The following is an 11,830-nucleotide window of genomic DNA, read 5'->3' on the forward strand; positions in this document are numbered from 1 at the left end:
TGTTTTCGTATTTTGGCCACATTGCCTCAACGAAATTTCCTCAAACATGGTACGTTAAAGGGGCCCTGCAACAATATTTGAGCATGGTCAGAAAACGCTCCGATCTGTAGTCGAGGCTCCCGAGAACACGCGAGCCAAACATTATAGTGCAGCATGCGGCCATGGAATTATACAATAAATTCTCAGTCAGGCTAAAAATCGCACCCTCTTCTCTCGACAAATAATGCTATATACTCAAATCACTGCGTCATATACTCAAGTTCCAGCAGCCATTGGCTGACTTCAGCATTCTGAGCGGAGTAGTTACCGTGATCGCCGCGGAATGCCGCCATGTGCAGTGCTTCGCGATCGCACTGAAAGTCAGCCGCACATTCTAGAAAAAGAAAAATATATATAGTGCTCAAGGTCGTGACGCGCGCTGACGAAGGGCTGCATCTTCTTGCCCCCTTGTCAAACCCCCTCCCCTCCCTGCGTAGCTTTCAGTGCGCACGCTGGTACGAGAGGAGAGAGAAAGCGCTTGAAGCGTGCGACAAACCCCTGCAACTCCGCTCGTACTTGACGGATTCTAAAACTTTTTGCAACATGTGATTCGTGAAGCATCATGCGCTAATAGTGAGACTATTCCATTACAACTCAGAAAAGTGTTGCAGGGCTCCTTTAAGTCCTTGTCTTCCTCAGAAGACAGTGTGCTTCATACTTACCAATTAGGAACTACGTGGACACCGTCAAAATCTATGAAGCCAGGGCGACTCATGTCGACTCAAGTCATGCTCATGTTAGGGTGAGCTGCGCGAAATGTTTTTATGCATAAATAGCATGCTTTTGCAGTACACTTTTTATCTCTTTCAGTACCGCGTTCATAAGGAATCGGTAGCTTTCTATCGATGGCTTAAATTGCCGCGTTCGAGGCATTCCGCGCCGTTCACGGACACACTGCTCCATCATTCGTGAAGGGGAAGAACTCTAGTTTTGTTCTTTATGTAGTTTTTCTTCCCGCATGGCCTTGATTTTTGAGCGCGCTCCGAAGTTCGCGATCGTCCAAGTGAACATCGACAATGGCCGACCCCGGATGCGGCGCTCACACGCGCTTCGAAAGATGGCAGATATCAGCATTCCAGTGTATTTTCGGCTGATTTTATCGATTGAACGAGCAGTAGCGAGTGTGAGGATGCTGCCTCTTCGTCGGACTTTGAAACGTCGATGCAAACCAGCCCGGTACCAGCCCGGTACAGCTTCGCTTTGTGCTTCGGGCCATCCCAGTTTGCGTTTCAGCACCAGGCTACCCGGATGGAAACTTATGGAAACTGCATAGGGAATAGAAGTGCGACCTGAAAGCCAAGCAGAAAACAAGAGTTTACTGCAAGATATGCGGCGTTACGCTACGCTTTACATCCAGGAACTGCTTTGCCGCATAAAGACCAGTTGTAGTGCTTACAGTAAGATTTTTATCTTTGAACTCCCGCTCAATGAAGAAGTTCGAATTTTTCAAAGATGGTGCCTATTAGACGGTGGAAAATATATATATATATATCTCATAATTTCTGTTATATTTTTTTCCTTAGTATACAGAAGCGTGTATTTACAAACTGTTCAATTTAATCCTGTCCTGAAATCCTGAATCTGGCAGTTTATATTGCTCGCATAGCATTCATCACGTTAATGAAACTTCTATGCATGAAAAGTTCCATCAGCAAGAAATATCTAGTGTAGCCTACAAAGAACAACTATTTTCCCCGCGGTAGGGAAAGGGTTAAATGGACTGTGATTTCTGCTGTTTATGCGTGTATTATTAGAACCTCAGCCAGACAATCACGGAAGGCCAGGCAAGTCTTATTACAAGACTTACATGCATCATTTGGATTCGCATTTATAAGCGTAATATCTTCATGACCCCCCCCTCCCCCCACACACACTTATGCATTTCTGATCACTGTGTACCAATGCAATTCAAGTTAAATATGTTGAATGTGCTCCTGCTTTGGATGTTGTGTCTTGAGTTAATATGTTCTAATCCCCCGTACGCAACCGTTGCCAGTAAGACAGTCCTACAGTTGCCTTAGGGTGCCGTTGTGTTCACAGATAAGGGCCGTCAAAGCAAGTGTTCGACCTACATACTGGTAAAAGTTGGGTGAGTTACACCATATTAGCTGAGGACGCAACATTCACAGTAGAACACATTGAATATATTTAATGCGAGCTACACTGCTGTACGGTCGTCAGAGATATACGTTACCTCAGTGCCCAGTCATGATAAGTGTATAAAAACTGCTTCCGAGTGAACCAAATCAGACGAAATACTCATTATAAAGGCAGTGTATATGAACTCGAGTGGTCATAGATGTTAGTGTGGATATTCACCTTGTTAATGTCTCCCCTGGACGTCCATGTTGAGATTTCCAAGTCCGGTGACGTCTGAGTGTCCGAGAAAGCCGTGTCCAGGATTTCCGATTTGATGCTTTTTATTGCGTGGACGGTCCCTCAGACGACCAGCTTATGTCATCGGAATATATCCATTAGCTCTCCATCATCCATGGCTAAGCAGCCATCGGATGTACTGGGGATTATTTGTGTTCCGTTGGGTAGCAACCCTGCGTACGTGAGAAAGCTGTGCTCCACATAGCGTGTGTAACCAGAAGTTCTGTGGTTTTGAGAACAAAAGCTTCAGCACATTCTACTGTGTTCATATATATCTCAACAAAGTCGATAATTTTGTTTCTCTTCGTCAGTGTCGGCAACAGATTTGACTTGCCTGCGTACCGCCATTTTGAGGAGAGCGACTGCCTTGCAGACGAAAAGCGGACCAGGCGCGTCATGTAAGCACCTCTTTAAGTATTGCAGTATCGTGTACCCGGAGCCTCGTGGAAACCTCAAAAAGCGGGATAACGTGTTAAAACACATCTGCATATCTCCACGTGTAACTTTATTATTGCTCCTATAGTTGAAACTCGTTATGTATCTACAGACATGCATATCTATTAACACTGTAATAGTTGCAATGCACAGTTCTACAATATTTACTTCGTTCTATACATGTTTGTTGTACTGTGTTGTGCTGAAGTTTGACCATTTATTTCTCTTCTTCTGCATGAGTAAGTGCAATTTGCTTGTTCTTCAATTCAGCGCGCTTTCATTAGTATTAGCTTTGCCCTGTTTCCAAATGCGGTTATCTCAGTAAAGGCCGTCCCATTGACCTCATGTTTATAAACGGAGTATGGAGTACCATCGTACTAGTGCCATTTGTTTACATTTACCGCTAGATATTCTTCTTGTTGTTTCAGTGGAAAAGAACGTGTGGAAAAAGACTGTAGCAGCTAAAAAATTTAATTGAAGGGCTTGCAAGGAAATGTAGTTATTCATAATTGTGCAGAGCCATTAGCAACGCACACTGTTTTCAGTCGTCTGCTTAAGGGTAATGATGCTTGCTTTCGCAACCGAAATCTTCTAATGCAAAATATTGTGAAAAATGTCAAATCACACGAATGTAACTGTTTGCATTAAAACTTGACCAGGAAGCCCGTGAGGGGCTTCATCAAGCTTACACCTTGCGCTATGGCAGGTGAATAGTGTAGTATTCTTAATATTTGTGATACTCTTGCTGTTTTTTATGAGGAACGAAGAATGAAGAAAAGGTAGCTAACACATGTGAAAGCATGGCAAAGAAGGAACAAGCCCGAATAGCCTGCAAATTCATGCTACCAAGATCAGGGTGCCACTTACAGTGTACAACTATATAAGAAAATGACTTCTTCAGGTTACACCCACCTATTCACTACACAAGCACCACCAAATTCGTGGAATGGTCACGCAGTATTAACCTGTTGAATTATTTTGTTTCTTTTGCTCTCTCTCTTCATAGGGGGGGATGTACTCTGGCGGTCGCTGTTGTTCTTGCTGCTTGCCTTCATCTGCTGGGCTCTGCAGGTGGTCCTGGTCAGGTACGCACTAGCGCAGCACATCATAAGAGAAAAGAATTTCTTTTCTATGTACCAGATATTGATGACGGTCATAGCATTCGCAGGGTTCTCTGTTGGCAGGGGGGGGGGGTGCAAAGTTTCACAGAAGAGCCCCCCCCCCGCTCTTCCTGACCACCCCCCACTGAGGGGCCCTTACACTCAGAATGTAGTCGTATAACGAGGCATCAGGGCGGAGGGTGATGGGGCGCCTCCTATTTAACGAACCTCGAGGTGTGGCTCAGGACCCTTTTATGTCACCACGCCTCTGAGGATTGGATGCTATGTCCGCGATAGCGTAATGAACCTCAATGAGATTTCTGTGGCAAAGTATTGCAAGTGTGTACAGCTGAACTCGGATCTATTGAATCCGAAGGGGATCACGAGAAATTTCTATACGCTAGGCAATTTGATGTATAAAATATTTTACGTATTGAAAATATATTCAAGGGGATTTCACAACTCTTCGGTATACACACTAATTCGTGATACGTAGGTTCGATATATGCAGGTTCGACCGTATTACAGCGAAAGCTGTTATGAGATATTTCACCAGCCGTTTTTGGTGCCGTAGTTGTCCGCCGCCGCCGCCGCCGCCGCCGGTGTCCGTAACCAGTATCGCTCGAAATAAGAAAAAGAACTAAATAAGAAAAAATTCCAGGATGGAACGAGGTTCGAACCTGGGCCCTCTGCGTGGGAGCCCAATATTCAACCTCTGAGCCATGCCGGTGCTTGAAACTGCTTTGCAAAAAGGTCCTATACAGGCTTCATGTCGGGAAGGAACCACATTAGCATATGCAATATAGCGTGGTAAAAGAGTAGAATAAGCACCAAGCGTCGCACAACGCGAATTCTGTAACCAGGCGTCACACAATGCGAATTGCGCAACGAGTAGGTTGTTTAATGCTTCCAACCCATTACAAAGAGCTCTGCCATAATTCTTCATCGACATCACGCACATCATCAACAAAGTGCGCATAATGCCTTACATGCGTTTAGCAGGTGCCACGGCTGTCTGTAAAATGACGAAAAATGGCACAATGCCTACTGCCCTACTTCTCAAAAATTACAATGATTTATAGCGTAGTGGGTTCCTCGCAAGTGCACTTCTGTTGGTTGCCAAGGAAGCCCATAAGGCTCCCATGATCCATTTCCTCAGGGTCTCAATAAAGTCAATTCTCTCTCTCTCTCGCTCTACGTTTCTCCGGTTAAAGTGTGTTATAAAGCGTGGTGGGACAGTTAAATAACGACCGGGCGTCACACAATATGCATTACGTAACTAGTGGGTCGTTTAACGCTTCCAACCCATTACAAAGGGCGCAACCATAATTATTCATCGTCATCATCCGCCGCATCAACAAACTGCACATAATCGCTTACATATGGTCGTGCTGGGTGTATGTCGTGCTGGGTGCTTCCCAACTTCCCAAAAATTACGCTTTGTGGCGTAGTGGGTACGTTGCTAATGTACCTGTATTAGTAGCCACAGGAGAGTTTATAACGGGCTCTAGAAAAGCCGCTCTTCCAGCTTTCGCTGTGACTGTGCTGCGCTTTCCGCGCAGGCCTGGCGTTTTTTCCTTTGAAATCATAGAAAATATACTTAAGCTTATAAATTGCTATGTTCTTTTGCAAGTGTGACTCATATATAGGTTGCATTTTATTGTACATGGGTCATAGCTTGTGTACTGTCAATATTAAATGCCTAGCGCAAACTTTGAGGGAGACGACGGCGCCCAGAGTCCAGGGTAGCCTCCACGCCTGGATTCGTCCGGCCGCGTCGAGCCCGGTTCTTCGGCTACCAGTACAAGACCCGCACCACAGACACACTTAAGCTTCGTCGTGTTCTATTTCTCCATAGCATCCCTCCGGCGCAATTCTCGTAATCCCCCTCCCTCAGGAGAGGTGATGGCGCTGGCCTGCAGAAGCCTGTTGCGAAGGCGCCCCCACCAGCCATAATACCTTGGTAGCTGGTGCCAGGGCTTAGTCTCCCTCCATATATATATATATATATATATATATATATATATATATATATATATATATATATATATATATATATATATATATATATATTGTAAAGGCGTTTATTGACGGCGGGATCGACGGCGACGATGCGCAGCGACGACAGTAACGACAGAGCGCAGATTCGCAGGCTCACGAGCAAGAGCACGAGGGGCGTGCTCTCCGAGAAGAGGCGAAGAGGGCGGCCCACTAGAAGGCGCTCAAGAGGACGGCCCATTACAGTGTTCTAATGCTTCTGTACAATTACCCCGGGTACGCAAAGGGAGCCGCCCGGCGACCTAACAGCTGGTCACTATGAGCGGGTCATGGTAGGGCTTGAGGCGCTCCACGTTCACAATGTCGCGCCCTCGACGGCGCATGTCCGAAGATGGCTCAATGGGTTCAATCAGGTAGTTGACCGGGGACGTGCGTTCGACGACACGGTAGGGGCCTTCGTATTTGGGCAGTAGTTTGGAAGAGAGGCCAGCTGCAGCGGTCGGGACCGAGAGCCACACGAGCGCTCCAGGGAGGAACGTGGACTCAGAAGTGGTGGTGCCACCGCGAATGCTCTTCTGCCGCTCTTGTTCGTGCGTTGTAAAGGTCTTCGCAAGCTCGCGACATTCTTCAGCAAGCCTGGCTGTGTCCGAAATAGGTGCACATTCAGATCGATCCGGCCTGTAGGGAAGGATAGTGTCGATTTTGTGCGACGGGTGCCTGCCGTACAATAAGAAAAATGGCGAGAAACCAGTAGTGCTCTGAGAGGCGGTATTGTAGGCGTACGTGACGAAGGGCAGAATGGCATCCCAATTTGTGTGGTCGGCTGCGACGTACATCGAGAGCATGTCGCCGAGCGTGCGGTTAAAGCGTTCAGTGAGGCCATTCGTCTGCAGGTGGTAAGCAGTAGTTTTGTGGTGAACGACGTTGCACCCTTTGAGAATGGCGTCGACGACTTCCGACAAGAAGACATGGCCTCGATCACTGAGCAGCTCCTGGGGCGGACCGTGACGCAGCATGAATCGGTGGAGCAGGAAGGAGGCCACATCGCGCGCTGTAGCCGCTGGGAGGGCGGCGGTTTCGGCGTATCGCGTTAGATGGTCAACAGCGACGATGGCCCAGCGGTTACCAGCCGAAGTAAGAGGAAGTGGTCCATACAAATCGATGCCCACGCGCCCAAACGGACGGTTAGGGCAAGGTAATGGTTGTAGACCTGCTGGCGACACGTGCGTTGCAGGTTTTCGGCGTTGGCAATCGAGGCAGGAGCGAACGAACTTCTGCACGTAGCGGTACATCCCTCGCCAGAAGTATCGTTGTCGAATGCGGTGGTAAGTTTTGGATACCCCAGAGTGCGCGCATTGCGGGTCAGAGTGGAAGGCCTCGCATATTTCAGAACGCAGACTGCGGGGTATCACTAGTAGCCACTGGCGGCCGTCGGCGTTATAATTGCGTCGGTGCAGTAGGTCGTCACGAATGGCGAAATGGTGGGCTTGACGACGCAACGCGCGAGTGGATGGTGTTGCCGACGGATCCGTCAGCAAGTCGATCAGCGAGGTGATCCATTTATTCTTGCGCTGTTCGGTAGCGATGGTGTGAACGTCGATTGAAGCAACAGCTATGTGAGATACTGAGCAGGGGGCATTGTCGTCAGGCAAGGGAGAGCGCGAGAGGGCGTCGGCGTCAGAATGCTGGCGTCCGTTGCGGTACAGCACGCGGATGTCGTAGTCTTGCAGGCGAAGTGCCCAGCGGGCGAGACGGCCTGAGGGATCCTTCAATGACGACAGCCAGCATAGTGCATGATGGTCAGTGACGACATCAAATGGGCGACCATACAAATAAGGTCGAAACTTTGTAAAGGCCCAGATGATCGCCAGGCACTCTTTTTCTGTGACTGTGTAATTGGTCTCGGCTCTGGTAAGCGTACGGCTTGCGTATGCCACGACATATTCGGGGAACCCTGGTTTGCGCTGCGCAAGGACAGCGCCGAGGCCTACACCGCTGGCGTCCGTGTGTACCTCCGTTGGGGCCGCAGGATCGTAGTGGCGTAGTATGGGAGGAGACGTCAACAAACGACGGAGCTTTGCGAACGCGTCGTCACACTCGGACGACCATGAATTGAGGGGTCCGTTACTTCCAAGGAGCTTCGTCAGCGGCGATATGATGGTGGCGAAGTTTCGTATAAAGCGTCGAAAATACGAACACAGTCCTAAGAAACTGCGCAGTTCTTTGACGGACGTAGGTTTGGGAAATTCGGCCACGGCCCGAAGCTTGGCAGGATCGGGAAGGATTCCGTCCTTGGACACGACGTAGCCGAGGATTGTCAGCTGCCGTGCTGCAAATCGGCACTTCTTCAGATTCAGTTGGAGGCCTGCGTTGCGCAAACGCGTCAAAACATGCCGCAGACGTTGGAGATGCGTGGAGAAGTCCGGAGCGAAAACGACGACGTCGTCCAGGTAACACAAGCACGTGTGCCATTTCAAGTTGCGCAGAACGGTGTCCATCATGCGCTCGAAGGTCGCGGGCGCATTACACAGACCAAACGGCATGACGTTAAACTCGTACAAGCCGTCGGGTGTGACAAAGGCTGTCTTCGGTCGAGCGTCATCCGCCATGGGTACTTGCCAGTACCCCGAGCGCAAATCAAGAGATGAAAAGAATTCGGCTCCTTGCAGACTGTCAATCGCGTCGTCGATTCGCGGCAGCGGGTAAACATCCTTGCGAGTGATCTTGTTGAGCCGTCGGTAGTCCACACAGAACCGCACGGAACCGTCCTTCTTCGCAACGAGAACAACGGGAGACGCCCATGGGCTGTCCGAGGGCCGAATAACGTCGCGTCGAAGCATATCATCGACTTGTTCATTAATGACCCGGCGTTCTGCTGGAGACACGCGATATGGACGTTGCCGCAGTGGTGGTTGGGCGCCAGTGTCGATGCGATGCGTAACAGCGGAAGTGCGGCCGAGGGAAGTTTGCCCGACATCGAAAGAAGAACGAAATTCTTCCAGCAGGCACAGAAGTTGGGAACGCTGGACCGATGTGAGGTTGTCAGCAATGGAGGACCTAAACACATCAGCAGGTGACGAATCGGACGTGGAAACAGCACTGAGCGTACGGGAGCTGGTGCAGTGCGTGTCACCAGGTGCGTCTATAACTTGTGCGTCTTCGAGGGGTTCCGCTCTGCCGAGACATTCCCCTCGCACCAACGTAACAATGAACGGGGATGGGTTGGTCACAAAAATATCCGTGTCGCCCTGAGTGATTTCCACGGTCGCAAATGGCACCAGCAAGCCGCTCCTAGTGAAAACGCGGTCACATGGAGAAAGGAGCGCAACGGCGTCGCAGAAACCGGTGCAATAGACTGACACAGCCGTTGACGAATTTGCAGGAACTGCGATGTCGTCTTTGACGAATACCTTGGTCGCAGCCGATGAACTGTCTGCCGGCGTCAAATCTGAGAATGGTGAAAGCTCTATTTCGGCTGGCGCGCAATGAATGACGGCGTCGTGGCGGGAGAGAAAATCCCATCCCAGGATGACGTCGTGAGAGCATGAGGAAATTATGATGAATTCGACGGCGTACAGAGCGTCCTGAATGATGACACGGGTTGTGCATACCGCCGTCGGGTGAATACATTGGGCGCTGGCTGTACGGAGGGAAAGACCGGAAAGTGGCGTCGTCACTTTTCGTAGCAGGCGGCTTAGTTTAGCGTCCATAACGGATACGGCGGCTCCAGTGTCGATAAGGGCAGATGCGCGAACACCGTCCACAAAAACGTCTATCACGTTCGATGGGCTTCGCTGAGGGCTTTCGCAGTTCGATAGCGTCGCAGCCCTTGCCTCGTGGACCGCGACGACTAGTTTTCCTGGTCGCGTGCGACCGGACGTGGGCGCATCGGCGACAGTGAGCGACGTCGGGGAGACGGAGAGCGCCGAGTAGATGGAGCTTGGCGTGACGTCGGTGACATAGGCGTAGGTGGGGCGTAAAATGTGCGGTTTGACTGGCTGGTGGCGGGCGACACGACTTGAGGCGGCTGGACGCGATTGCAATAACGCGCCACGTGGCCGGCGTAACCGCATGCGAAGCATATGGGGCGGTTGTCAGGTGTGCGCCATCGGTTTGCTGGAGCAAGGCCCGCCCATGGCGCAGGACGTGATTGACGGGGTAGCGATTGATACGACTGCATCATGGGCTGCGGTCGTGGCCTCTGCATTACGTCGGCGTAGGTAGCCGGCACAGCCGCTTCGAAGGACTGATGTCTAGCGGCGCCTTCGGCGTAACTGTGTGGGGCTGCCGTAGGTATTACAGGGGACGTCCTTGCGACAACTTGGGCGTAACTCAGTGGTGCAGGAGCCGGATGGTGCTGGTGGTACTCAGGCATGACCTCCGCGATTTCCTGCTCAATCGCTCGACGGAGGGGAGGGAGAAGAGTGGTTGACGGCTGGTGAATGTACTGAGGTTGAGCAAAGTCCAGCAGAGAGAACTGGCGCGCGATTTCCTCGCGCACGAATGACTTCACCTCTGCGAGCAAGGCGGAGTGGTCGGATATGGTCGACAAGCCAGCGAGCTCGGCGTCGCGGGATGGAGAGCGACGGGTCATCGACCGCTGCCGGCGCAGCTCCTCGTAGCTCTGGTAGAGCGTGATGACGTCGGCCACTGTGCTGGGGTTTTTGGCGAGCAGCATCGTGAAGGCATCGTCGTCGATGCCTTTCATAATGTGCCTCATCTTGTCAGATTCCGACATGGTGGCGTCGGCTTTCTTACACAAATCGAGGACGTCTTCAATGTAGCTGGTAAAGGTTTCGCCGGCCTGCTGAGCTCGTTCTCGCAAACGCTGTTCGGCCTGCAGCTTACGAACGGCAGGGCGGCCAAACACGTCGACGATGGCGGTCTTGAAAGCGGACCACGTCGGGAAATCGGATGCATGGTTGTTGTACCACATGCCGGCCACACCCGCGAGGTAGAAAACCAAATTGCTCAGCTTGCCGGCTTCGTCCCATTTAGTGGGGACACTCACTCGTTCGTAAATCGTGAGCCAGTCCTCCACGTCGGTGCCATCCGCGCCGGTGAAGATAGGAGTCCGGTCGCGGATACGGGGGACACCGGGACAAGCGGTCGGGGCCGGAGGCGGCGTTTGCTGAGCGGTGTCTTGCGGCATGGTAGATGGCACGGTACGGGATCGAAGCTCCAGGGGCATCAGATGGAGACCGAAGTTGTGGGGACGATACAGCACCTCCACCACTTTGTAAAGGCGTTTATTGACGGCGGGATCGACGGCGACGATGCGCAGCGACGACAGTAACGACAGAGCGCAGATTCGCAGGCTCACGAGCAAGAGCACGAGGGGCGTGCTCTCCGAGAAGAGGCGAAGAGGGCGGCCCACTAGAAGGCGCTCAAGAGGACGGCCCATTACAGTGTTCTAATGCTTCTGTACAATATATATATATATAATATATATATATATATATATTTGATTAAATAATTGATTAGGTGATATTTCGTCGCAACTCTCACACGCCACCGAAATTGTGTTCGGGACGCCAGGGTTTAAAGATATGCGAGCTCGAAGCAAATAGCACTAGCCGCAACGCAGTGTATTTTAGTTGACTCCCTGCATTGAGAACCTCAGGCACAATGATATGTTTTATTTTCACGCCTACTTACCTAAAAGAGTAGGCAAAATGCATGCGTCTTTGGTATTACACCACACTCGTAGTGAGCAACTAAACGAATGAAAATTGGCTGGACTAAGGTGAACCTTCACTAATTCACGAGCAGGTAACATCACACTCAATTGCCTCGTGAAACAGTATGATGTGCCAAGAAGCTTACGTCAAACTGGGTGACAGCCCGTCACGTGCAGTGTCTCGACGAAATGCATACATCGC

This window comes from Rhipicephalus sanguineus, chromosome 9 (assembly GCF_013339695.2).
Source record: "Rhipicephalus sanguineus isolate Rsan-2018 chromosome 9, BIME_Rsan_1.4, whole genome shotgun sequence".
Classification (NCBI taxonomy): Eukaryota; Metazoa; Arthropoda; class Arachnida; order Ixodida; family Ixodidae; genus Rhipicephalus; species Rhipicephalus sanguineus.